General features: G+C 42.7%; 1 long non-coding RNA gene across 3 annotated transcripts; it reads left to right on the top strand.

Annotated features, from left to right (window-relative positions):
* Nucleotides 1-228: 228 nt before the first annotated feature.
* Nucleotides 229-24,985, top strand: LOC132406168 (uncharacterized). Of its 3 annotated transcripts, XR_009516084.1 has the most exons (5): nucleotides 229-1,694; nucleotides 13,250-13,496; nucleotides 15,264-15,378; nucleotides 21,016-21,160; nucleotides 21,247-24,985. It is a non-coding gene; the product is annotated as an uncharacterized LOC132406168 (long non-coding RNA). The 3 variants fall into 3 exon arrangements; XR_009516083.1 differs by having other exon boundaries at nucleotides 21,016-24,985; XR_009516085.1 differs by lacking the exon at nucleotides 13,250-13,496 and having other exon boundaries at nucleotides 21,016-24,985.
* The last annotated feature ends 1,625 nt before the right edge of the window (nucleotides 24,986-26,610 follow it).

A 26,610-nucleotide genomic window follows, 5' to 3' on the forward strand; every position in this document is an offset into this window, starting at 1 on the left:
TTAATATATTTGTTACAGTAAAGCTGTTTTAGCAAGGGAGCAAACCCACACATATTGGGAAAAATCTGTGTTTGTTGAAGCTCTGGATTTATGAGTTGCTGATTTCAGCGAGGAGATATTTTCCAGCAGCCTGCAGCCCTCTAACAAACGGGTGAGCGCCTCATTCTGGCTCAGGACTTCACCAATCTCTTGCACTTCGGTCCCACACCTGACTCGCTGACACTTCACCTGCTGCTGCTGCTCCCCCTGTAAAAGAGAGCAGACACGGCTCAGTTATTTTGTTGTGCGGCCTTTGGGAGTTTAATGAAAGTTTGTTCAACTTTATTGGTGCTTATAAAGATTTAGTTCTGCTGCTTTTCCTGCATTCCTGTATCACCCCCTGCTGCATTTCTGGTGCCCTTTTGGCACCCTCTCCGACAGCTGCATGTTTACTTTCAGTGCAGAAATTCCTGCGGGTGCTCCGAGGGCAGGTCTCTGTTTGAAGAGAAAGAGGAATTTCTTTTGAAGGCAGAGACGGCACCTGGGGCACTTCATAACCGCCCGCCCAGTCCCACAAGCTGCAAGTCTGGACTGAGGTTCACCCGCTTGGGGATGTGACAGGGAGACCTGCCGCGTACTGCTGGGGGGCAGCAAACACCAGCTTTTCCCTTCTACTGCAGCACAGGCCCTGCTGAAGACAACATCCGGCACAGCGAGGGCACGGCCTAGAACTGGGAAGGCAAGTCTGCAGCACCAAAGTCCTCCTTTCCACATTGCCATCCAATATAGGAGACCATTCAGCACAAGAATTCTAGGCTTTTGTTATGCTTTGGGTTCTAACCTTTCTTCTGTCATTCACTGTTTGAGGTTTTTCTTCTGTTTCCTGATGTCTGCGGAGAGTAAGAATTTCAGGTCGTGTATTGTATACGTGCTCTGATATTAAATGGAACCATTGAAGTCCACGTGTTGTATCCACTGGGACTGTCTGAAGCTGAAATGCCATTTTACTGCCTCTTGTAGCTCAAATTCTTTTGTCACTGCCATTGGCAACAAGCACTCTCTGAGTTAAAATGTCACTCTCTAGTCAATGATACTTATTTCACTAATGTGCTTTGAATATCACCCCTAGGTTTAGCCATGACCCTGTGAGATGCTGGTCATTGTAACTGACCCAAGGTGATGTTGATTGGAAGAAGAGCGTACAGTGGAGGGAGGACAGGTCAACTGGACATCTGGGAGTGCATTCATAGGAAGACCATGATGGAGCCACATATGACAAATGCTTGGTCATCAGTACTGCCCACTCCCATGAACTTGAGATGGGCAGGGCTGGATAGGTGAATGTTGAGAACAATTTAGAAGAAGTTGCTTCCTCTCAACCTACTCCTATCCCAAACTGAAATCCTCCCTCCTGCGGTTCGTTATGAAGCAGCCAGGGCACCAAGTTCATCGCTGTTTCTGTTTCCAGAGGATCGCCTTGGCCATCAAATTTTCTGAGCGCAGAGTCTGGAATTCATGTGTATTATCAGCCTAATAAACTTCTTCAGCAACTCCTCATCTGGGAACTGTGAGCAAGTCAGAGCTCCTTCCTCACCCCCTGAGTTGTTGTGACCTGTCCTAATGTTTGGGCCTTGGAGGTTGTTTGTCAGAAGATGTGGAGTGCCAAACATATAGGAAGTTAAAGAAAAGGACCAAGTTCACAGTGTACCCACAAGGTAATGCCTGACACCCAACTCGAATCCCAGTTTATTATTACCCTCCTACATTGACAGAGAAATTCAGATAGTAATACATGGAATGTATGTGTTGGATAGCAGTCACCATAGCCAAAAACTGCTGAAATAACAGCATAAATCGCAGGTGTTTAGTAGGAGTGATGTGAGGGGGCAGCACAGTAGCATAATGGTTAGCATAATGCTTTACAGTACCAGCATCCTGGGTTCAACTCCTGCCGCAGCCTGTAAGGAGTTTGTATGTTCTCCCCGTCACAGCATGGGTTTCCTCTGGGTGCTCCAGTTTCTTCCCATGTTGCAAAGATGTATCAGTGGGTAGGTTAATCGTACATTGTAAACTGTCCCGTGGAAAAGCTAGGGTTAAATTGGGCAGCATAGCACAAAGGGCCAGAAGGGCCGACTGTGCATTGTATCTCAATAAATAAATAAGTACGTTGTGCAGACAAATTAAGATTATATTGACCAGGTGGAGTGGTCAATCTTTCAAAGTGTTGTCAGGATCTTAATGGGCTAAATTATTTTTTTTCTGGCAGTTATAAATGTGATGGGTCTTTGTGCGTCAGGAGCTCAAGATATGGATTGTAAAAGGCTCAAAACTCTTTAACCTTTAGTTCCAGTGCTGATAATTTTCTAATCTATCATTCTTTCAAGGAGGCTCCATAAGGTTAAGTGCAACTGGCACATTGAAGTCCATACCTCCCGGACTTGAATATTCCATCACATTCAAGGCCTAAGGCACATAAGAGTTTATTCCAGGGATCTCCACTCTTGTAGCAAATGGAAAATGGATGAGATATTGGAGAAGACAAAATGGAGATATGGGGAGAGCTTGTAAATGGATTAAGAGTACGACTCTGAAGTTAGAGAGGGATTGAGACTTGGAGCCTGGAGCTGGATTGACTAGTGAGGAAGACAGGGTGTCAAGGGGAGGGTAGAGACTGTGGTGGTGGGTGCAGGGATTCAGATAGATGGCCTGCATTAGGGTGGATTTAACAAGGTTGGAAGATGTTTTAAAGCATGAGTGGTACTGCAGATGTTAGAAATCTAGAGCGATACGCACAATGAGCTGGAGGAGCTCAGCATGTCAGGCAGCATCTACGGATGGAAATAAACTGTTGATGTTCTGGCCTGAGACCCTTCATCATTTAAGATATCAGTCTTGGTAGTGGGACAAGTGGATGGTGGGTAGTGAATGACACATTGCACTGTATGCTTCAATGTTTCGATGCTCATGTGACAAATAAGGCTAATCCTGAAATTTTAATAATACTTAAGAAGTGACTATATGTCACAGTGAAGTTTAAGTGTATGTTCAAGTGAAGTGATGATAGTGAAGATAGTTATTTTGAAGAGAGAAGATTTACCCATAAGATCCTGTTCTGTACAGGAATTATATGTGCAATATAAATTTGCACAGGTGATGTTGGACAATCTTACGTTTTTTTTAATGTCATTGTATGTGACAAGCTGCCACTATGCATGAGAATGTTACATGCATGGATGCCGGCAAAAGTTTCAGCCCAATCTTCCGCTTGAACCTGAAAATATTCCTCCAAAACATAAAAGTATGGACATCCTGTTCTGCAATTACAGTCAATATATTCCACTCTCCGATCTAATTATGTTGGATCAACATAAGTTTCCTCATTTCTCATGGGCAGCTGATCTAAATGTCTGCTATTCTTTAGAAAGTGCAAAAAGTGCCTGTAACCATTTGAATTAATTCCAAAGCCTGAAATCACAATTTAAGAAAAGTTGTCTGTGTACTGATATATGCTTCATCCTTTACTGTTTCCCCTTAAGATTTCCCTTTCATATTTCCAGTGAGACACATTTCAGTTATAAATGTTTCTGACCACAAGTTAGAGAATAAAATCATTTAATCATAATGATCTGTGAAATATTACCAATGGATTAATGTCAGAAGGGTACAAATACAAACCCCATTTCCAGAAAAGTTGGGATATTTTCCAAAATGCAATAAAAACAAAAATCTGTGAAATGTTAATTCACGTGAACCTTTATTTAACTGACAAAAGTACACAGAAAAGATTTTCAATAGTTTTACCGACCAACTTAATTGTATTTTGTAAACATACACAAATTTAGAATTTGATGGCTGCAACACACTCAACAAAAGTTGGGACAGAGTTAAAATAAGATTGAAAAGTGCACAGAATATTCAAGTAACACCAGTTTGGAAGACTCCACATTAAGCAGGCTAATTGGTAGCAGGTGAGGTATCATGACTGGGTATAAAAGTAGCGTCCATCAAAGGCTCAGTCTTTCCAAGCAAGGATGGGTCGTGGCTCACCCCTTTTTGCCAAAATTTGTGAGAGAATTGTTAGTCAGTTCAAAAGGAACATTTCCCAACACAAGATTGCAGAGAATTTAGGTCTTTCAACATCTACAGTACATAATATTGTGAAAAGATTCAGAGAATTCAGAGACATCTCAGTGCGTAAAGGGCAAGGTCAGAAACCACTGTTGAATGCGCATGATCTTCGAGCCCTCAGGCGGCACTGCCTAAGAAACCGCCATGCTGCTGTGACAATTATAGCCACCTGGGCTCGGGAGTACTTCGGAAAACCATTGTCACTTAACACAGTCCGTCGCTGCATCCAGAAATGCAACTTGAAACTGTATTACGCAAGGAGGAAGCCATACATCAACTCTATGCAGAAACGCCGGTGAGTTCTCTGGGCCCGAGCTCATCTCAGATGGACTGAAAGACTGTGGAACTGTGTGCTGTGGTCAGATGAGTCCACATTTCAGCTAGTTTTCAGAAAAAACGGGCGTCAAATTCTCTGTGCCAAAGATGAAAACGACCATCCTGATTGTTATCAGCGAAAGGTGCAAAAGCCAGCATCTGTGATGGTATGGGGGTGCATCAGTGCCCACGGCATGGGTGAGTTGCATGTATGTGAAGGTACCATTGACTCTGAGGCGTTTATTAGGATTTTAGAGAGACATATGTTGCCATCAAGGCGACGTCTCTTCCTGGGATGTCCATGCTTATTTCAGCAGGACAATGCCAGACCACATTCTGCACGGGCTACAACAGCGTGGCTTTGTAGACACAGAGTGCGTGTGCTTGACTGGCCTGCTGCCAGTCCAGATCTATCTCCTATTGAAAATGTATGGCGCATCATGAAGAGGAGAATCAGACAACGGAGACCACGGACTGTTGAGCAGCTGAAGTCTTATATCAAGCAAGAATGGACAAAATTTCCAATTGCAACTCTACTACAATTAGTATCCTCAGTTCCAAAACGATTAAAAAGTGTTATTATAAGGAAAGGTGATGTAACACAATGGTAAACATGCCTCTGTCCCAACTTTTGTTGAGTGTGTTGCAGCCATCAAATTCTAAATTTGTGTATATTTACAAAATGCAATTAAGTTGGTCAGTAAAACTATTGAAAATCTTTTCTTTGTACTTTTGTCAGTTAAATAAAGGTTCACGTGAATTAACATATTACAGATTTTTGTTTTTATTGCATTTTGGAAAATATCCCAACTTTTCTGGAAATGGGGTTTGTAGAAAAATGCAGCAATCTAGAAATTATTCTGCCGTAGAGCATTCTAACCCTTAAATATTCAATTGGCATGGAGGTGTAGCTCTTAATTTATCAATGCCTTTCCAGACAATATTCCAAATGCTACCTTAACAATAACCTTGAAAAGATAGAATTACTGGTTTTGACACATAGTCAAATACCCTGAAGATACATTGTTGGTATTTGATCTGTATTGTTGAAAACAGCTTTACTTTGACTGGAAGCTTCAGTGGATAACAATCATATCAAAATCCTTTTCTTTCTCCACTTCTGCTAATGGACACAGATTCACTATGTACTCATAATTCCTGTTTCAGTGTTTAACTTTGCGATAAAATCCATCTGCCATTTCTCAGGCAATTCCTTGCGTTTGTTGATTCAAACTGGTATCAGTGAGAGATGTGAGACACTGACTCTCACCACTGACCGAGGGTATCTTTCCTCCAATTGCCTGGTTCCTTAAGAAAACAAGAATGACATGTTTATACTTCTATGTGAATGATCATTTTAAATTCAGAAACAAGAAGTGTTGTATTTTATACTTGTAATCGAAAGACTTTTCCCCACTGATAATATCTAAGAAAAGCGTATGGCAAGATTCTCTCTTTTCTCCCTTCCCAATGCTATGAGATTCTCTGTGCTCGGCAAAGTTTGGATCATATCATGGCATTGAAAGTGTAAGTAGGTGAAGAAGTCAAAACAAGCCAAAAGCAAGGCATGATGGGGAGATGTATAATATTCTTTGAACTGATATCATAGATTTTATCTCAGACGTGAGAATAAAGTATGTTGTTTGCATATTTAAAGCGATGCCATTGGTGAAGATCTTTGCTCTGCACATTTTTCTGTATACTTTGCTCTGTCTATATTTGTGTTCATACTTATACAATTGGGTTTGGGCCAACTGGTCCATTTGCACTGGAACAAGGTAAGATAGACATGTCCCGAATTTAGATCTGGAAGGGAGATGCTGCACATTTAAATGGGCAATGCCAACCCTGTTGCATACCTTTTAATTAAAAGAGGGAACACTTGGTTAAAGAGTTAAGACTTCCTGAATTACTGAATGTTTGAAGTTGCTGGTAGTTTATTTTGTGCGGAATAGTAACTGAAAGAAATGTAGTGTTCAAATTGGCCTTGGATAGAGATGACCTGATCTCAGAGTTCAAAGTTCAAAGGACATTTATTATCAAAGTATGGGTACTTTATACAACCTTGGGGTTCATCTCCTTGAGATCTCAGTGGGTTATCTAATTTTCCTCTGCTGGAGAGTCAGTTTCTGATCGTGAAAGATACTGATCCTGAAATATCACTTCAGCCAATAAGGTTTGACCAAGTTGCAATAGTTATCCTGAAGAAGTCAGCCTCAAGAAGTTGTATTGAAGAATAATAGGCTAGACCTACCGATTTCACCCTTGGACTAAGAATTCAGATTCTCCCTCAAACACTTGTGAACAAATTGCCCTGAACTTTACTGGAGTGTGGAACAGAACCAATTACTGTTGAAGCTGCTCTCAGTTTATGTCAGTCCAACTTAAAAAGCCAAAGCTGCCCAGGCTTAGATTGGCTGTATCAAGTCCATTAATTCCACATGTAAACTGGACATTGTTAATAAACAGTTCGGCACTCACTATTCACATTGCAGAAGTAAAAGGAGAATCCAAAGCGAACTATTACATAGCAGTTGTTACAAAGATCACAAATTTCAGGATCTTCACATATCACTCCTGTGGAAGGAGCCATATCTCTGTCTCCCTTGTTAGTGATTGAGTGAGAGAGAGAGAGAACATTGTTTTATCAGTCATTCTTTGGGAGTTTTCTTCTGTTTTGTGGATGCCTGCAAAGAGCAAGAATTTCAGGCTATATACTGTATACCTTCTCTGATAGTAAGTGGAGCCATTGAATCATTGATATCTCTTCCTCATGGCTGAAGGCTAACTGATATTGTTATCATTCTGAGGACTGCTTGATTGCCTCCCTGGCTGCACTTTACACCAGGATTCTGCATCCATTCTCTTCACTCGCTACCCTGTCACGCATACATCGAAGCACCAAAGCAAAATCCATTGTTTTGTGTGAAATCAGACCTCTGACGATTGTGCTGGGCAGCCAGCAAGTATTGCCGTGCATCCGGTGCACAAAACTCATTGATCGTATGTCTTTGGAATGTGGAAGGAAAGGGGAGCAACAGGAAGCAACCCACCTGGTCACAGGAAGAGCTTACAAAATCATTACAGACAGAGGTGGGAATCGAACCCCAAATAGTGATCGTTACCACTGTAATGGTGCTTTACAATAGCTGCTACATGACAACGCTGCCCCACTAGCCCCTGCCTTAGAGTGAACCTACTGCAGAACTCCAAATCCCATTTAAATCCATTCATGGCCTTGACCAGATCCCTACAACCTCTCAATTACGTCCCAGTTTTCACTGTTACGTCCAATGTTTCTCCTCCACAGTTCAGATGCAGCTCAGCACCTTGTCCTTTATCTCGATTCAAACTGTAAGCCTTTTCTTTTCATCTCTTCCTTTCTTTCATCTTTGACTGTCACTGAGTCACATAGAATGGAATCACGCTCTTAATAGTTGCAGTGCCGAAGGATTAGTGGACAACTGTATCTAATAACGGTAGAATATGTCCAGCAATTCATTGACTAGTCAGAATATCAGAAAATATTACCAGAAGCCAAGCATAGTATAATGAACATTTGACATAGATTTAACCAGGGTAGGTCTTATACAGTGAATACTGGGGCACTGAGGAGTGCAGTAGAACAAAGGAATCTGGGAATACAGATCCATAATTCATTGAAAGTGGCGTCACAGGTAGATAGGGTCATGATGAAAGCTTTTGGCACATTGGCCTTCATAGATCAAAGATGAATACAAAAAATGGATTGTATAAAAGCTTTATAAAACATTGGTGAGCCTAATGTGGAGGATTGTGTGCAGTTTTGATCACCTAACTATGGGAAAGATGTAAATAAGGCTGAAAGAGTACAGAGAACATTTGCAAGGATGTTACTGGGACTGGAGGACCTGAGTTATAAGGAAAGATTGAATAGGTTAGGATTTTATTCCTTGGAATGTAAAAGATTGAGGGGAGGGGTATAGGAGTATATAAAATTATGTGGGGTATAGATAGGGTAAATGCAAGCAGGCTTTTTCCACTGAGGTTGGGTGGGACTACAACTAGAGGTCATGGGTTAAGGGTGAAAGGTGAAAAGTTTAGGGGGAACATGAGGGGAAACTTGTTCGCTCAGTGAGAGTGTGGAATGAGCTGCCAGTGCAAGTGATACATGCAAGCTCGATTTCAATGTCAAAGAGAAGTTTGGTTAAGTACATGGTAGGGGTATGGAGGGCTATGGGCCCAGTGCAGGTCGATGGGAGTAGGCAGTTTAAATAGTGCAGCATAGACTTGATGGGCCAAAGGGCCTGATTCTGCACTGCACTTTTCTATTACTCTGACTCTATTTCAAAAGGAGAAGTCTTGGTTGACCAATCTTATTGGATTATTTGAAGGTGTACCAGATAGACATAATTAACTGTTTGTATTTCCAAAAGGTCCTAGGCGAGGTGCTACATAATCAGACAGAATTAAATCAGGGCTTGTGGAAAGAGGGGATAAAAGCAGAGTGGATAGCTACCTGAAGATAGAAAGTAGAGGTGAAGTTTTGGCTATTCAAACTGAGAAAAGGCAGATGATGAGGTTTCAGAAGGATTAGCTTGAAGGATTAGAAGGATAACCATGAAGACGTGACTACAATTTATATTAATGATTTACCCTGGAATCAAGGACATTATTTCAAAATTTGGGGAGATCAAAGTTATTAATAGATAGATTGATAGAGCTAGCGAGAGAATGAAAAAGAGAGAGAACTCCACTGTTGGGGGATAAGGATACTAGAAGACATCACAGAGCTGACTTTAATAGTCACAAAGGGAATTTGGAAGTAACTGTTTTATTAAGTGGAGAGAACATGGACTCTTTAACATAAGCATGTTTGAGACAACTATTAAAGATGCATTTAAGGGGGGGGGGGGGATGATCGATGGATATAATGTACTTGAAGTTTATTTTGTTGCCAAGAAAAGACAAGAACAATCTTGAAGAAAGCATTAATGCTCATATGGAGTGGATGGGCTAAGTAGCTTGTTACCCTGCCATACACTCTCCATAATTCTGTGTAGGCAGTATTGTCCCCAGTTATGTCTATAGTAAGCAGAAATTCCTAGTCTTATAAAATCTCTCGCTAGCACAGAGCAGATAAGATGTTTTTCATTAGCAGTAGAAATGGGCCCAGTTCCCCCCTTTAATTTGCAGGCAATTGTTGACCAGACAGGCTGGTTGTTAGAGTGAAATGCTAACAGTTGGCATACATACAGTTGACAGCTGTTTCCACACGGCAGCCCCAGGTACGGCAGGGTTAGATATAGTTCAAAACTCTCTCCACTGCCCCGGGTACACCAAGGGTTAGGTATGGTTCAGAGCTTCTTCCATTCTCCTTCAGCGATGTTCATTCACACATTCATAAGTATAGTAAGTTTATATAAATACTATTAGTGTACAATCTGAGCTGTGTCACTGCACTGAAATTAATGAACGTCTTTATGCAGATGAATACTATCCAGCAGACATGTTCCAGGTTTCTGCCACTTAAACAGCTAGGGTCAAACAGAGAGCAGTTTGACATCCTGCGTTTACAAACTGGTCATCCTAATACTCTTTTAGAATGCAAGCACCTAGATAATATCAAATAGAAGTGCGGTGTATATTGGAGAGAAGCCTTTGTTGTTTGTATGCAAGGTCAAAACTTAACAGAGCTGGTGATGGAGTTCTGTCAAGATTCGCGCATCCGCGTCATAGTGAGAAAACATCATCCTCCGTGCTTGGCCTGAATTTGGAGGCGTACAAATGCCAAACAAGTACTTTAACTCAATGGTGTACTTCGTTCCTCAAAATTTCCACCAGAATCTTGTAGCTGAATACAGGGGGTTTGTAACATTCAAATCGTATTTTAAGTTTTCCAATACAACACAGGGACAGGCCCTTCGAGCCCAATGAGACACTCCTCCCAATTACACCCACGCGACCAATTAACCTGCTAACCTATATGTCTTTGGAATGCGGCAGGAAATCGGAATGCCCACAGGAAACCCAGGTGGTCATGGAAAAAGGTACAGACTCCTTATAGACAGCAGCAGAATTGAACCCATGTCCCTGGCACTGTAAGAGTGTTATGCTAATTGCTACACTACCATGCTGACCATTGCGCTACAGATGTAGTGATTCCATCACGATGACCTTTAAAGCACCAAGATTAATAACTGGGTGCTTCTTTCTGTTATTAATGGCTTAGCTGCAAGGGCAATTATTTCAGAATAAAGGCAGCTGTTTAACATTCTTTGCCGTCTTTCCACACCACACCAATTGTCACATCCACCATGCTCTCACCAATCTCCCACCATCATTCTTCACTCATTTCAACAGATTGCATCTGAGTGTGACAGGATGTGAATTATCCGTTCACATACGATGCTGGATAGAGTTCACCGAAGGCCGTAACATTTCCAGTGAAAACAAACATCTATAAAGTCAGGAGCTGACTAATCTGAGTGGCTTCATACTAACAACAGAAGGCTTATTACAGCCACTCTTTCGCTTTCCATTAATCCATCTCAGAGCATTCGGATAATATGCACTAGTGCTTTCAATGGTTGTGTGAGTACCACCACATTTTCTCTCTTCTAATTGAGATAGATTTCTACTCTACCCTTGAACTCGTGTACCCAGTACTTTATTTATTGATGCGATCAGGGTTAGGCGTTGTGTTTGTAATTTATTACTCTGTTCACTCACTCTTTTTTGGTGATGTATTATATGATGTAACAGAATGCAGGTGGAAGCAATCACCACAGGACACATGACTCCCGTGCCTGATCACGGTTCTGGTTCCGAGGAACAAGCCAAAGATTTCCTAAAGGTCTGATATAAATTTCAGCAAGTCTGCTTACAAGTTCAAGCCGGTAACAGACTTCAGCTAGTTCAGCTGAAAGTGCAGGACACAGCAACGGAGAGGGACCACACAGTGTCCCAGCTTCTGACTGGAGGCAGCTCGGGAACTAGTCGTGCAGCGGTCAAGGTGATTTAGTACAGGGTCCGTATGCGCTTCGACACAATTGTGTGGAAAATTGTCGCTTCATTTCGCTCACCTCAACAACGAAACAATCACTGAACAGAAGCTACGGACTCACTTTCAGGAACTCCACAACTCACATGTTCAGCAAATAATATTCAGCATTATTTATTTATTTATTCACCCCTCTATCTACCTGTCTGTCTATATTTATTTATTTTGTGTTTTTATTGTATTTGTGCAGTTCATCTTTCTTTTGCACATTGGTTGTTTGTCAGTCTTTGTGTGCAGTTTTTCATTGATTCTGCAAGAAAATGAATCTTAACGGAGTATATGGTGACATATACTTTGCTAATAAATTTACTTTGCACTTTGAACTTTGAAGGTATGGCCTGCTCCTAAAAAGCAGGACAAATCCAACTTGGTACATTGCCAGTCTGTTGGAGGAAATCAGAGGGTCAAGCAGCATCTCTTGGAGGTGAGGAACCGTCGGCATCTGGGGTCGAAACCCTGCATCGGGACCCAGAACGGTTGCCACTCCCTCTCTCCCACAGATGCTGCTCTGCCCTTTGAGAGTGTTTGTTGCTCCAGGTTCCAGCAGCTGCAGGCTCTTGTGTCTCCATTGGACTACCTGCCAGCCAAGACCACTGTATGTTCAGCCATGATCTGCCCCCGAAAAGGACGAGGGGGAGCACCATCAGTTGCAGATTCACCTTCCCCCCCCCCACCACCCCCAGAGACTTGGGATTACATCACCAAATCTTCATCGTTGCTGGATCTTGATCATGGAACTCACCACTCCACAATAAGCTTGGAATATTTTCATACTGTAGACTGTAGCAGTTCAGGATGACCCTGGATACCATCTTCTCAAGGGCAATTGGGAATGAACAGTAAACACCAGCTTGTCCACAGTGCCCCCCCCCCCCATGCTGTAAGTGAGCATGTGAACGTACATAGATCGCTCAGACCCCACACCATAGCTAGATCTGGAGTGAGTTGGAATTTGTGAACCTGGAGAAGGAATGACAGCTCATAGACTCACTGATCCACAATAGTTTTTGAACCATGCAGTGCTCTAAATTACGGGTCCAATTATCCAATTACACAAATACTGAGAGTCTTTTCTCCTGATGTGAATTCGTCCCAACTACATCAGTCAATTGACTTGTGATCTCTACCTATTAGTCTCTCTCACCTCTGAAGTGTGTTATGTGAACAGGAGAATAGGAGTGCTGGCCCCTCCAGCACCCGAGGTGCCTCCGTTCCATTCATCCACCTTCGTTCCATCTGACAACATGAAGACCATTAAGGAGAATGAATGGCAGTATTGCATTACTTGGTGAAAAACTGATTCCTGATTTCACTCCAAAATACTCTGGTTCTCATTGTTAAGTTATGATCCCTGTTTCTAACTTCCACACCATTTGAAACATTGCCTCGATCCTATTTGAAGTCACTTCAAACATCTCTACACCCCTCACCGTTCTGAACTTAGCGGAACATAAGGAAAATTTATGCAACTGATCCTCACATCTTAACCCTTTAAGTCCCTGTATTATTCCAGTGAATCTAACCTTAAGCTCTCCTAGGCTGATATATTCATCCTAAAATTTGATGCTAATAGCTGAGTGCAGACAGATTTTTCTGAGACTCTGTAGATGCATATATTCCAATAATAAATAAGACATTATAATACCTTTCTGTAGCTGTACCCTGCTTCTAATGATTGGTAGACCTCATCATCTGTTCCATCTTGCTCCACCATACTACCCATCGTCTTACAACTAGCAACATATTTCTTTAATTCCTTCTGATAATTTTTTTCCCCTCTTACAGAATCTGATGGTTCCTCCTGTTAACATGCGTCTCCAGGAGTGGCCTGGAAGTCGAGCACCTTCGGGGTGCGACCCCATGGCCCTGTGGACGACCCAGTTCCTCGTCGGCATCACCGGCTGAAGTGCAGGGGAGATCTGAACGTCGAGACAGCAGTGGTCTCAGCTGTCAATATAAGTGACGCTGTAGACTGGAAGATCGAAACAGCCTCCCCTCTCGCTGCAGCAGGAGCGATACCTCTCTCTCCCCCGTTAGTGAGAGAGAGAGAGAGCTTATGGATGTCAAAGTGTTGGGATGACAGACCCTAGATCATGGCCTCTTTGGGGAGCTCGCATGGCGGGTGGTTGGGGAGGGGGCAGGTACTTTTGCTGAGGCAGGTGGGGGGAGGGTTGATGCTTTTGCTGTTTGTTTGTGCGTGGGAGGGCAGGAGGGGGCTTTGGGGTTCTAACATTCTCCTGCCTTTCATTCTTTGTGGTTTTCTACTGTTTCGTGGAAGTCTGCAAAGAGTAAGAACTTCACGTTGTATACTGTGCACATTCTCGGACACGAGACGGAACCGTTGATTGTGCTTCTTGTGCGTGGTCTGGCATTGCACCGAACCCTGTGAGCTGCCCAACTGGGTGATGATCACAGGGTTGAGTGCTATTGTCCTGTATATTGTTGAACACTCTTACCATGAGCCGACGGATCAGGCAAAAATTCAGAATCTGCAAAGTCTGCTCACCATCTGCCTGATCTCAGTCACTGACTCTCTCAAGTTTCCATCTGATTTCCCTGTTACTTGTGCCAAACTCTGTGCTCCCAGCACTCTTCTGTGGAATCCATTCCACATGTTTACCACCTTAGATAAATTGAGTGTGTCTGTGCCTTCTTTCCAGGCTCCGGCTCATGTTTCTTCTCTATAGATAGTGCTTGCACTTAGTTTTAGCCATTGTATTGACGCAGGTTGAAATTATATTCCCTCCCGCTTGTGATGGTGCCTGCAACTGAAATGGATCTTGTGGAAGCTACATTAAGTTTAGTGGTCGGATAACTGACCATGTTGCCAAACTGTGTATGCTTTCTTACTCTTTCATATAGCTTTTCTTTCTTAAACTCTTGGTTTTCTACCACTATCATAATTTAGGAAGTGCACCTCCTACCCAAGCTATTTTGTCTGCCCTCAGGGTACCTGGCTTTGAAAACTCTATCCAAGCACTACCTATTTTCCCTCATTTTTTTTGTTCCCATCGTTCAGCAGGATTGCAGTGTTAGATGTTCTTTTGTACAGTTTCCCTTTTGTAATGTGACTGTGTTGAATAATTCACGCACACTAGTATTTTAAAAATACACAGGACCACTTAGGCCAGAGCTTTGATCCAGTGATGGGGTTTTTCAAGGTTCAAGATTGTTTAATGTCAGATGTAAGGAGAACAAAATAATTGTTACTCCGGATCAGATGCAGCGCCAAAAAAAGCGCACGAAAGGTAAAGAATGCAAGAATAATAATAAAATAACACACAATAAACATAAATGCATAAGATAGCTTGTATACATTGATCGATTGTATGACCATAAAGTGACGCTGGCTGATGGGAAATTATAAAGTACTGGTGGAGTTAGTGGGTGGAGGTGTTGATCAGACCTACTGCTTGGGGAAAGTAACTGGTTTTGAGTTTGGTGGTCCTGGTATGGATGTAACGTAGCCTCCTCTCAGATGGGAGTGCAGCAATGTTAGGATACATTAGGATACGGTTGGCGCGGCTGTAACGAAACCCAATTTCCCTCGGGATCAATAAAGTATGTCTGTCTGTCTGTTATAGAATGATGTGAGGATAGATGTGCAAAGTCCAGTTCTCTTCAGCCTCCACAGAACGTAGAGATGTTGGTGAGCTACCTTGACTGTGTAGGACGTGTTCTGGGACCATGAGAGGTTGCTGAGCTTGCAGTTTCCACCCCTATGCCTCCAGTGTTGGGTGGGGAGGGGGATTCTGTGGTGCATGTTCTCCTGAAGTTGATAACTCTCTCTTTTGTCCAGTTGACATTGAGGAAGAGGTTATTTGCCGGACACCAGGCCTCGAGATCTTCCACCTCCTCTCTGGAGGCTGTCTCATTGTTGTTGGCAATGAGAACTTCCACTGCCACGTCATCAGGTAACCCGACATGGAGATTACTGAGGGGTTTGGCCGTGCAATCACACGTGAGCAGAACGTACAGCAGTGGGCTCAGCACACAGGCCGGGGGGGCACCCTCACTGAGGATGATGGGGAGGGAGGAGTGGTTGCACATCCTGACCATCTGAGGTCTGCTGATTAGGAAGGCCATCACTCAGTGGGAGTTGATTAAAGTACCAGGGAGGGAGGTGTCACTTGGTGCTTTTCCTTGTGCCGGTAGTAATGCCCTTGATGCCCAGCCACATTCTGGCGGTCGTCAGCTGGACAGGTATTCCTGAATGGTTTGTGCGTAGGTGCTCTTCCCTCTCTTGACCTCTAAGACGAGTTTTCTCCTTTGCTGCTCTGACAGCTGTTCTGTCTCCAGAAATGAAGGCTGCATCCCGGGCTTTTAGTAGGGAGCGCACCTCTGTGCTCAGCCAGAGCATCTGGTTGGGCCGTGGGATGACCATTCTTCAGGTCTAAACATCGTCTGCACACTTACTGATGTAGCCAATGACAGATGAGGCATATTCCTCGAGGTCTGTGTCTACTCCGTTTGTGGCGGCCTCCTTGAACATCAGCCTGTTAGTCCTGAAGCATAGAGCTTGTCTCATTCAGCCGTACAGTGATGGCCCTCTTGAATGGTTTCTCCATTTTCAGCAGCGGTTGGTGTGCTGGGATTAACATTATGGTCAGAGAGGCCAAAATGAGGGCATGGGGTGGCTTTGTAAGTCCTGCATCTGTTTGTATAAACATGGTCCTGTCTGATTGTTCCCCTAGTGGCCATGTTGGTGGAATTTGGGTAAAATGCCCTGCATTTCTGTATATGAATCACCTTCACTGACCCCTCTATAAACAATGGAATGATAGCATACAACCCATTGAATCCGTGCCAGCTCTTGGTAGAGCAATCTCACCAATCCTTCTCCTCATCCTTTTCCCTGGAGTTTGAAAGCCCTGATTCACTCTTTTTCCAATAGGCAAATGGGATTAACGTAGGCGGGCCAGAAGTTCAGTATAGATGTGATGGGCCAAAGCTCCTTTTTCTTTGACTCTGTGATTCTATGACACTTTATGGTCATAATCAGTCACTCCACACAACAAAAAACTGTCTGCACAGCCTTACTGTATCTCCTGTCCATCACTTTCAATGAGGTCCATTGGTGTTTGAAACTTCATCTGGTGGGAACAGCATTCCTCTGGTTACCTTTTCTTAACCTGTCACTACCTTGTCCGCTTCTATCAAACCTTCTCTCAATCATCATCGTTCCAAAGAGAATAAGTTCAGATTCCCCTCTAGATGAAATCTCTCTTCCCCAGACCTCCTCATTTTTCTGGAATTGGGCTAACAAGTCAGTAACCTGTGGAGTGTGGAGCTAAGGTAAATGTTCGGAGGACAGCAGAAAGTTTTTAGCTTGGAATTTAAAAATAATATATTTATTTTAATATTGTAGCATGAGACTGGATGACCGGACGAGCCTTACATAAGGGAGAGGCGTGTAACAGTTGTGGCAGGAGGTAGGAGTTGGGCATTGGAATGAGACACAGAAAGATGTTCTGCGGTGCTTGGGTAGTTACTGGAGGGCCGAGCAGCTTTTGATGCATGCAGCTGTGTACAGACGATGCAGGCATCGGAAGGGGAGCCCATAGCATTCTGCCCGAGCAGATGGTCATCTCCAATTAAAACAACTGGGGGGGGGGGGGGGGTCAGGAAAATTGAGGAGTGATTCAGTTGAGGTTTGTACTGAGGAAATAGATGAAGAATTCAGAATGGAGTCAGTCTTAAAATTAGACCACCACCGCTTAAATGCTTGTTGCACAAGATATATTGCAAAAAGCTTCGAAGTTAAAATAGAAATATCCTTCATAGGCAAAGTTGAAAGTAAATTCATTATCAAGAGACGTACAGTACTGTGCAAAGGTCTTAGGCTCATACATATCGCTAAGGTGCCTAAGTCTTTTGCACACTACTGTATTTATCAACATGGAGCGGTGAGCGAGTTTGTAGGTCTGGCGGGAGCAAATGATGTTGGGAATGACAAGGCAGAGCGCCATGGGAGAGGTGTGGGATGGGTGACAGAGAAGGAGTGCCAGGGTGGAGGGTGGTGTTGGTACAGACACACCCAGCCCTGAGCCACCAGACAACTGGTTTATTGGTCACTACAGAATGTCTCTCTGGTGCTTCCCGCTCCCGTCCCTCTCCCTTCCCCTTTTCCCAACCATGATTCCCCTCCCCCTGTCCCCTACCCACTCTCACACTCTCACTCCACAATAGAGACCCACATCAGAATTAGGCTTATCATCACTCACATACGTCATGAAATCTGTTTTTTTTTGCAGCAGTATAGTGCAATACCTAAAATTACTGTAGTACTGGGACAAGAGTCCTAGGCACAGTAACAATATATACATGCCTATGACTTTTGCACAGTCATATACTATCCTGAGATTCATTTTCTTGTGGGCATTCACAGTAGATACGAAGAAACACAACAGAATCAATGAAAATCTACACACCCACCAAGCTGTGCAAGCAAGAGCTAAGTATCAATGTGTGTAAGTGGAAATGAGGTACAGAGTAGACATTTTCTATTAAATGGCATAAAAGGGCCCCCGGAGTTGAATGGTCCCATGTGTAGATTCTTTTCAAAGCTGCTGACATCAAGTATCTAGATTACCGTGTTCTACTTTTCAGAGGAGGATGATTTCATGACCCTTGAGACTAGTAAACGTTTTTATAACCACGTTGCTTTTTATTTTATGGGACGTGGACATCACCAACATGGCCAGCCATTGGTGCTCATCCTTCAGAAGATGGGACAGAGTAAAGAGAGCTCCTGTCATAAAACCCAGCTTTAGGACCTGCTCAGTAAAAGATAAACATGCACAGAGAGTAGAGGGTCAGGCTACAGTGACACAAAACTGCTCCCCGTTATTAAGCATATAGTGTTGTTTACACATAAAGCAAGTATAATATGTCTTTAGTCATTCTCCTTTGTAGGCAATCACATTTAACTTCTTTCTGAAAACTCTTGTCTCAAAGTCTTCAACCGGGCTGATATATGTTGCTGATATTACTGTAAATGATCCAGATGAAATGTGGATGGGTGAGCTGGTAAGGTTGCAGTACAGAGATTGGTGATGGGCGTACTAGAAGATTGGCAAAGGATACAGTGGGGTATAGATCAGGTGGAGAATTAGTAGACAAGTTTAAAGCATTTAAGTATGAGTGTTGCTCTTGGGAGGTCAAATTTAAATGGACAGTAGACTGTTAATGACATCCCTTAACAGCGCTGATGTAGAGAGGGATTTGGGGTCCAAATGCATAGCTCGCTGAAATTGGCTACGCAGGTTTATAGAGTAACATATAAGGTATTGCTTTTATTAATTGAGACATTGAGTCCAAAAGTCTAGAAATTACGTCGTAACTTTATAAAATTCTGGTTTGGCCACATCTGGAGTATTGCATTCAATTCTGGTTGCCCCATTATAGGAAAGGTGCAGAAGAGGTTTATAAAGATGCTGCCTGGATTAGAGGGCTTTGGGTTGTTCACTCCGGAACAGTACAAGTTGTAAGAAAACCTGACAGAAGTGTATAAGATTATGAGTTGCATAAATAGATGAAAGAGCTGGTATCTTTTTCCTTGGATTAAAATGTCTAAAACTAGAGAGTATGCATTTAAGGTGAGAAGGGTATGTGGGACAATTTGTTTTTAAGCAGAGAGCGGTGGCTGTCTGGGTTGTGTTGTCAGGGATAGTAGTGGAATTAAACACAATATAGGCATTGAAAAGGCTTTTATAGATAGGAAGATAGAAATGGAAGAAGGGATTAGTTTAGAAAAGCATTTAAGTACTATTTTGATTAGTTCAGCACAATATTGTGCGTTGATATTGATATTCGCACAATATTGTGCGTTGTTCCTTTGTTGTTCTGTTCTATGTTCTATACCCTATGATCTTTGTTGTATGGTCTGAGCTCCGCCGTGGGAGAGGGTTACCAGACGCACAGAGGCAAAAAAGGTTCAAGGGTGCAGTGAAAGTTTGCTTAAAAAAATGCAACATCTTCACAGGGAACCCCCATCCTTTGACAATTCAAGGTGAAGAAAAAGTATTCGGGATAAAAGCATAAGACATAGGTGCAGAATCAGGCCATTTGGCCCATCGAGTCTGCCCCACCATTCCACCATGCCTGATTTACTATCTCCCTCAACCCCATTTTCCCATCTATTATGTAGCTGATCTATATTGTGACAAATAGATAAATTCAGCAGGATTTCCACGTTCCCACGCTTGTCAAGTTGTCCCTTATTACTATTCCCTCTGCACCCTCTCCATTTTCCCGTTAAAAATCCATGTTGCAGATTTCAACAAGCTGAAACGGACAGAGGCAAGTACAGAGGAATCTAAAGGAGCAAATGTAACCTTAGTTCCCAGAGCAGGATAATCTGATCTCATAAGGCAAAACTTGTTTGTGTCATATAAAATCCCCTCTGTATGATCTCCCAATGAATATAAAGCGCCATCTCTGCCTATGACCCTCAGGATGACACAGCTGCCTCTGTTATGCCCCTAAACTCGATAGACTGCATTTCATTTGTGCATGCATTCCTAATACTAATATTAAAACAGTCTTAATCTATGATAAAATCCAGAAAGGGGTTATGAACAAACTACTTCTTATTCAGTTCTCTATACAAGATTCCAAAAGACCAATTCTCTTTGCACTCCCATTGTGTAGACTGCTAGTGGACTGACCCCTTCATTCATATGTATAGGATCCCATTATACATATTCCCTGAGGACCAAACTGTTGCTTCCTATTCAATGTCATTGTGTTAGATTGCTGATCAAAGTATGGCATTGATGTACAGTATCCTGTTTCTAGAGTACTGCTCACTAATTATGTTTAATGGTGAATGCAGCCAGTCCATGGGTAATTGTAAGTGACCTTCTGGAGATTACCTCCCTTAGTGTAACAAGCCTTTCATTTGGTGTTTCTTCTGTTTGGTTTTCAGTAGCTCGTTGAATGATTAAACAGTCTATGAGACACAGTAGTGTAAACTGTCTGCTTTCTATCTGCCACTGAGCAGAATTTTTTTTGGCCAACACGTTTAATGTTTACACGGACTGAACTGACACACCATGAGATACAGCTCAGAAACCATGGCTGGTTCGGTGGACATTGTGATGTCACAAGTTCAGTGATCCTAACAGGTGATGTCTCAGGACCCCAGGTCGTCGGGGTTATTACCACCTCCACAAGGCTTCCATTGTGTGTGTACTTTGAAACTGGAATAGGTGCACCGGCCACACACTTGTGCTGATTTTAGTTCTGAAATTCCCACTTGATTACCTCACTGTGTATGATCTCTCAAAGAATCTGTTTTTGTAAATGTAGAATCACTAGTGGCAGACAAGGCTGTGGATATTTCCTCAGATCCTATGGCTTTCCATGATGTCTGATAAGTTTTGTCTTGAACTTATATTGCACTTTACTATCATATTAATGATTAGTACATATATATCAAGCGTGCTATGTTTTGTGGTTGCAACATTGGCATTGTTTTCCGTGCCTTGTGGTGCATCAGGCGACAACCTTGCCGTTTCTTTAGCGTTTGTCTGTTTTTTTTTCTCAAGGCTGAGTTGCCAGCCCGATGCTCAACCCAGGACGGATGGAAAGTGTGTAACGAGATTGCTGAATTCGAACCTGGGATAACCCGCCTCGAAGTCCGACGTCGATACCACTACACCCCCAGCCGATTTAATGGCAACATTAGCCTAAGTAAACTAGTCAAAATAATGGCCACCATGAGACATTCCAAGAATTAATATAATAAGGTAATCTTTATGTTTGTTTTTTTTTTGCAGATTTTGCAGACCTGTTAGAACATGCCAGGGGTTGACTACTTGAGGAATAGCATATGCTGATGTAAAATGAATAAATGACTGTCTGTGAACCACCCCACAGCAATGCACAAAATGTAAGAGAACTGGGAGGATCAATTTAATCACTACATAACTTTTTGATAGAGGGAAAAATTCGAACACTAACAGCTTCATCCCTCATGATGTAATAATAACGTTAGGCTTCATAACTGCAATGCATGATTTTACTGTAAACATTAGTGGAAAGTAGAACACAAAACAATAGCTTATGGCGTTAAGTGTAAAGTGTTAACATGAGCACAGGAATGGTAACGATTGGCAAAGAGATTAACAGTGATCGGACCACTTTCAGTTGGCACTGTTACTAGTGGGATGGCACCTGTATCACTTAATGGTTTCACCGGTGCCAAGCTGCATGGGTCCTAGTGCCCTTCCCTTGCAACATCGGTGGCGTGGAGAGGGGAAGGCCTGCAGCTTGGGCAACTGCCGGTCTCCCATACAACCCTGCCCAGGCCTGCACCCTGGAAACTCCAGGCGCAGATCCATGGTCTCTTGAGACCGACGGATGCCACCATACATTGTACAGACAGTTTAAATGTGAAAGACACGACTATTTAAAATCAGAATTTACATTGCAACCACTGAGTGTGATGTAGCCAGGTTTGGTGAAAGTGCAAATTTGGCTGAAAAGTGAGGTTATAAAGAATCTGCTCAACTGAGTGGAGAAGTCGCTGGCAGATTAAGTATAATTTAGGTAAGTATGTGATTACTTAGTTAAGAGAGATTATAGAAAGCAGAATAAATTTTAGGAATTAGTAGAAGTTAGAGATCAGGAAGATTTTATAGCCTTTAAGTTGACTTATAGGTCCAACAACTCATGGGAAGGTAATTGGCCTGTTGAGTTTTGTTACAAATGGGTGGAGTACAGGAGTAGGAAAGTCTGCTCTGGTACTTCAGTGATGTCACACCTGTACAACACTGATCCCTTTACACATGAAGGAATGTACTTGCCTTGAAGGTACTGCAGTGCAGATGTGATAAATTGATTCCTGGAACGTGTTGGTGTGCTATGAAGAGAGCTTGAATAGGAAGAGCTTACACTCTTCGGAATTTAGAAGAACTATAGGTGATCTTACCCTCTGAAAGATCGCGATGATGAGAGGCTCTTTTCTCTGGCTGGAGAACCTAGAGCAAGAATCCTCATCTTAGGATAGGGGGTCAGATCTTTAACTCTGAGATGAAGAAAATTTACTTCACCAAAGGGTTGTGAAACTTTGGAAACTGGGAGGCTATGGGTGCTCTATTGACAATCTTATTCAAAGGTGTGAGTGATATAATTTTGACTTCAGACTGGTGCAGTGGTTAATTAGAAAAGTGGACAGAGTGTTAATTATGAACTTGACAGTGAAGTCCAAAACAGCTTTAGGCATACTTTGTTAGTTCAATTGTCTTATATATTTAATAATAGGGTGGTACTTTTTATATAAGAAACTTTGCATTTTTAAATCCATCTATTGTTTCATAAGACCACAAGATCATAAGACCTTTGGATCCAAGAGCAGAAGTAAGGCATTCAGCTCATCATAGTCTGCTCCATCTTCAATATTGGCTGATTTTCCTGCGTCTTCCTCATAAACTTTGTCACCCTGATTACTTCAGAAACTGTCAACCTTCACTTTAAATATAGCCAATTACTTGGCCTGCACAGCCATCTGTGACAAAGAAATGCACAGATTCACAACCCTCTAGATCATATATGTCAAACTCAAGGCCCGCGGGCCAAATGCGGCCCGCAGTGGAATTATCTTTGGCCCGCGAGATAATATCTAATTACTATTAAAGCTGGCCCCAGTAATCAAAGCGCCTGTGGCGTATGATATGGCTAATGCTGAGTTTATTCAGGTACCAGGTTTTCAGGGTTTTTAGTGTTTATTTGGTTTCCCTGGTTTATTTCCTGAATATCATTAATGAATAATTTTTTTTTCTATTGGAGCTGGCCCACCAGTATATTGCATGCACCACTAATACTACAAATCCCACAATGCACTGCCAGTACATTGCTCGCGCTTGCCTTACTCCCTCATCAGCATCCTTATGGCGCTAGTCACGTGTGGTCAACTTTCAGCTATCCCTCACCCCAAAAATGGCTGAACGAAAGGTGGACTTTGAAAACAGGGGTTTTCAAGGCAGGTGGGAGGCAGAGTATATGTTCGCAGATATAAAGGGCAAACCTGTTTGTCTTGTGTGTGGAGACGGTGTGGCTGTAATTAAAGAATATAACGTAAGATGACACTATGAAATGAAACACCACGACAAATACAAGCATCTGGACAAGAAACAGAAGCCCGCGATGTGCGGTCGAAAGAGTGGATTGGTGGGCAGGATTCGGGAGAAGATGCGGGAGGAAAACGGCGCAGGTGAGCTGACAGCTTATCACTGCATCATACACCAGGAATCGTTGTGTGGCAAAGCCTTGAAAATGGAACATATAATGAGCACCATAACACGAGCAGTTAACTTCATAAGAGCCAAAGGTTTAAATCACAGTGAGTTCAAGTCGTTTCTGGAGGAGTTGGGTTCAGAATATAATGATTTGCCCTAACACACAGAGGTGCGATGGTTAAGCCAAGGAAAAGTGCTGAAAAGATGTTTCGAGTTGCGTGAGGAGATCCGTTAGTTCATGGAAAGCAAAGGGAAAGACACAACAAAGCTCCGGGATAAAAAGTTGCTTTGTGAAATGGCGTTTCTGTGTGACATCACGAGCCATCTCAATGCGCTCAACCTGCAGCTTCAGGGGCGGGGTCGTGTGATCACAGACATGTACGCTGCAGTGAGGGCTTTTAAAACCAAGCTGCACCTGTGGGAGACGCAGATGCAGCAAGAAAACTTGAGCCATTTTCCGTGTTGCCAAACTATGAAAGAGCAGGTTTCTACCGCAGTGTTCCCATGTGCAAAGTTTGCTGAAAAACTTAGCATACTTGGTGCCAACTTCACACAGCGATTTGCAGACTTTGAAGCCCAAAAAAGCAGGTTTGAACTGCTCAGTAATCCATTTGCAGCTGACGTGGAAAGCGCACCAACCAACATACAAATGGAGCTGATTGAACTCCAATGTAGTGACACACTCAAGGCAAAGTATGACTCGGTGGGCGCTGCACAGTTTCTACGTTTCATTCCCGACACAATGCCCCAGCTGCGTACCCAAGCTGCTCAAATGCTCTCTATGTTTGGCAGCACATATCTGTGTGAACAACTGTTCTCTTTGATAAAGATAAACAAAACATCACACAGGGGTCGTCTTTCTGATGAACACCTTCACTCAGTTCTGAGGATTTCCTCAGCTCAGAGCCTGACTCCAAACATTGATGAACTTGCATCCAAGATGAGATGCCAAGTATCTGGCTTAGACTAGTGTGAATCACAGAGTGTTGGCCTGTGGAAAAATGTTTTCATTAGAAATTACTCTGGAAAAGCTGCAGATAAAGCCATAAGAAATAAATGAAACTGATTTTTTATTTATTTAATGTTCAATGTTGTTTTTGTAGGCAATAACCTAAGCTTTGTTAGTTCCAGGTTAATATGTGTAATAAATTCATTTCAATAAGTTTTGCAATAAACGCTGAACCAGTCCGGCCCTCGACTTGTACCGATTTTTAAATTTTGGCCCACTGTGTATTTGAGTTTGACACCCCTGCGTTAGGTCTACATTTGTGTTTGCTAATGCTTGATTTCAAACGGTTTATTAATGAAAAAGGTATGGCTCCCAAAACAATCTTAGCCGAAATAGCATCGTTTCTTTCTCGTTGCCTACTTTCTTGTAATCTGCGTCTGTAAGTTAATACCAATCATAAAAAGAATGCTTGCTAGGCAATCTGCTTCATAAAAAACGAAATTCGTAAAGTGGAACAACTTTAGATATAGCAGAGACTGAGACACATGAGAGCAGGTTGAAAAAATGAAGGCAACGAAAGCTGTGAGAGCACGTGCGCACAACTGATCCGGCCCGCATGAAGTCGCATTTTTCTCAATCCGGCCCGTGACCTAAAATGAGTTTGACACCCCTGCTCTAGATAAAGAAAGTTTTCCGCATTTCTGTTCTAAACAGACAGCACTCTATTCTGAGGCTGTGCCCTCTGGTCCTAGACTCCTCCACTATAGTCCATATTGACTCTGTCCAGACCTTTCAATATATGATGGGTTTCAATAAGGTCCTTGCTCCCCCTCCCTGCCCCCCCCCCCCCCCCCCCCCCCGATTCTTCTAAACGCCAATGAATACAGGCCCAGGACCATCAATCATTAACCTTTTCATTTCTGGGATCATTCTCATGAACCTCTTCAGGACTCTCTCTAATGCTAACACATCCTTTAAGATAAGGGGCCCAAAATTGCTTGTTATACTCAAGTGCAGTCTGACCAGTGCCTTATAAAGCCTCAGAATTACACCCTTGCTTTTGTATTCCAGTCCTCTCGAAATAAGTGCAAACATTGTATTTGCCTTCCTTACCACTAACTCAACTTGCAAGTTAACTTTTAGGATAACCTTCACAAAGACTCCCAAGACCCTCTGATTGTTGAATTTTCTCTCCATTTACAAAATAGTCCATGTCTTTATTCCTTCTGCCAAATGCATGACCATGCACTTCCCTACACTGTATTCCAACTGTCACTTCTTTGCCCATTCCCCCAATCTGTCTAAGTCCTTCTGCAGATGCTCTGCTTCCTCAATGCTCCCTGCCTTTGTATAGTCTGCAAATGTGGCCATAAAGCCACCATTTTCTTCATCCAAATCATTGGCATTCAACATGAAAGAGTGGTCCCAACACTAAATCCTGCAGCGCAGCACTAATCACCGGCAACCAACTAGAAAAGGCCCCCTTTATTCCCACACTTTGCCTTCTGCCAGTCAGCAAACCTTCTATTCATTCTGGTAACTTTCCTGTAATATCATGGGCTCTTATTTTGTTAAGCAACCTCTATTGTGGCTTTCTGAAAATCCATATAAACAATATCCACTGACTCTCCTTTGTCTATCCTGCTTGTTATTTCCTCAAAGAATTCTGACCCTTTTGTCAGGCAGGATTTCCCCTTTAGAAATCCATGCTGGCTTAGGCCTATTTTGGGGTGTAGTCCATCTGGTCCAGGTGACTTACAATATCTACTTTCAGACTTTTCAGCTTCCCAAATACCTTCTCCTTTGTAATAGCAACGACACTCATTTCTGCCCCCAACACTCTCGTATTTCTGGCATTCTGCTGGTGTGAAGGCTGATGCAAAATACTTATTAAATGTTCCACTGCCATTTCACTGGCCCCAATTGCTACTTCTCCAGTGTAATTTTCCAGCGGT

The sequence above is a fragment of the Hypanus sabinus genome, chromosome 16 (assembly GCF_030144855.1).
Source record: "Hypanus sabinus isolate sHypSab1 chromosome 16, sHypSab1.hap1, whole genome shotgun sequence".
NCBI classification, from domain to species: Eukaryota; Metazoa; Chordata; class Chondrichthyes; order Myliobatiformes; family Dasyatidae; genus Hypanus; species Hypanus sabinus.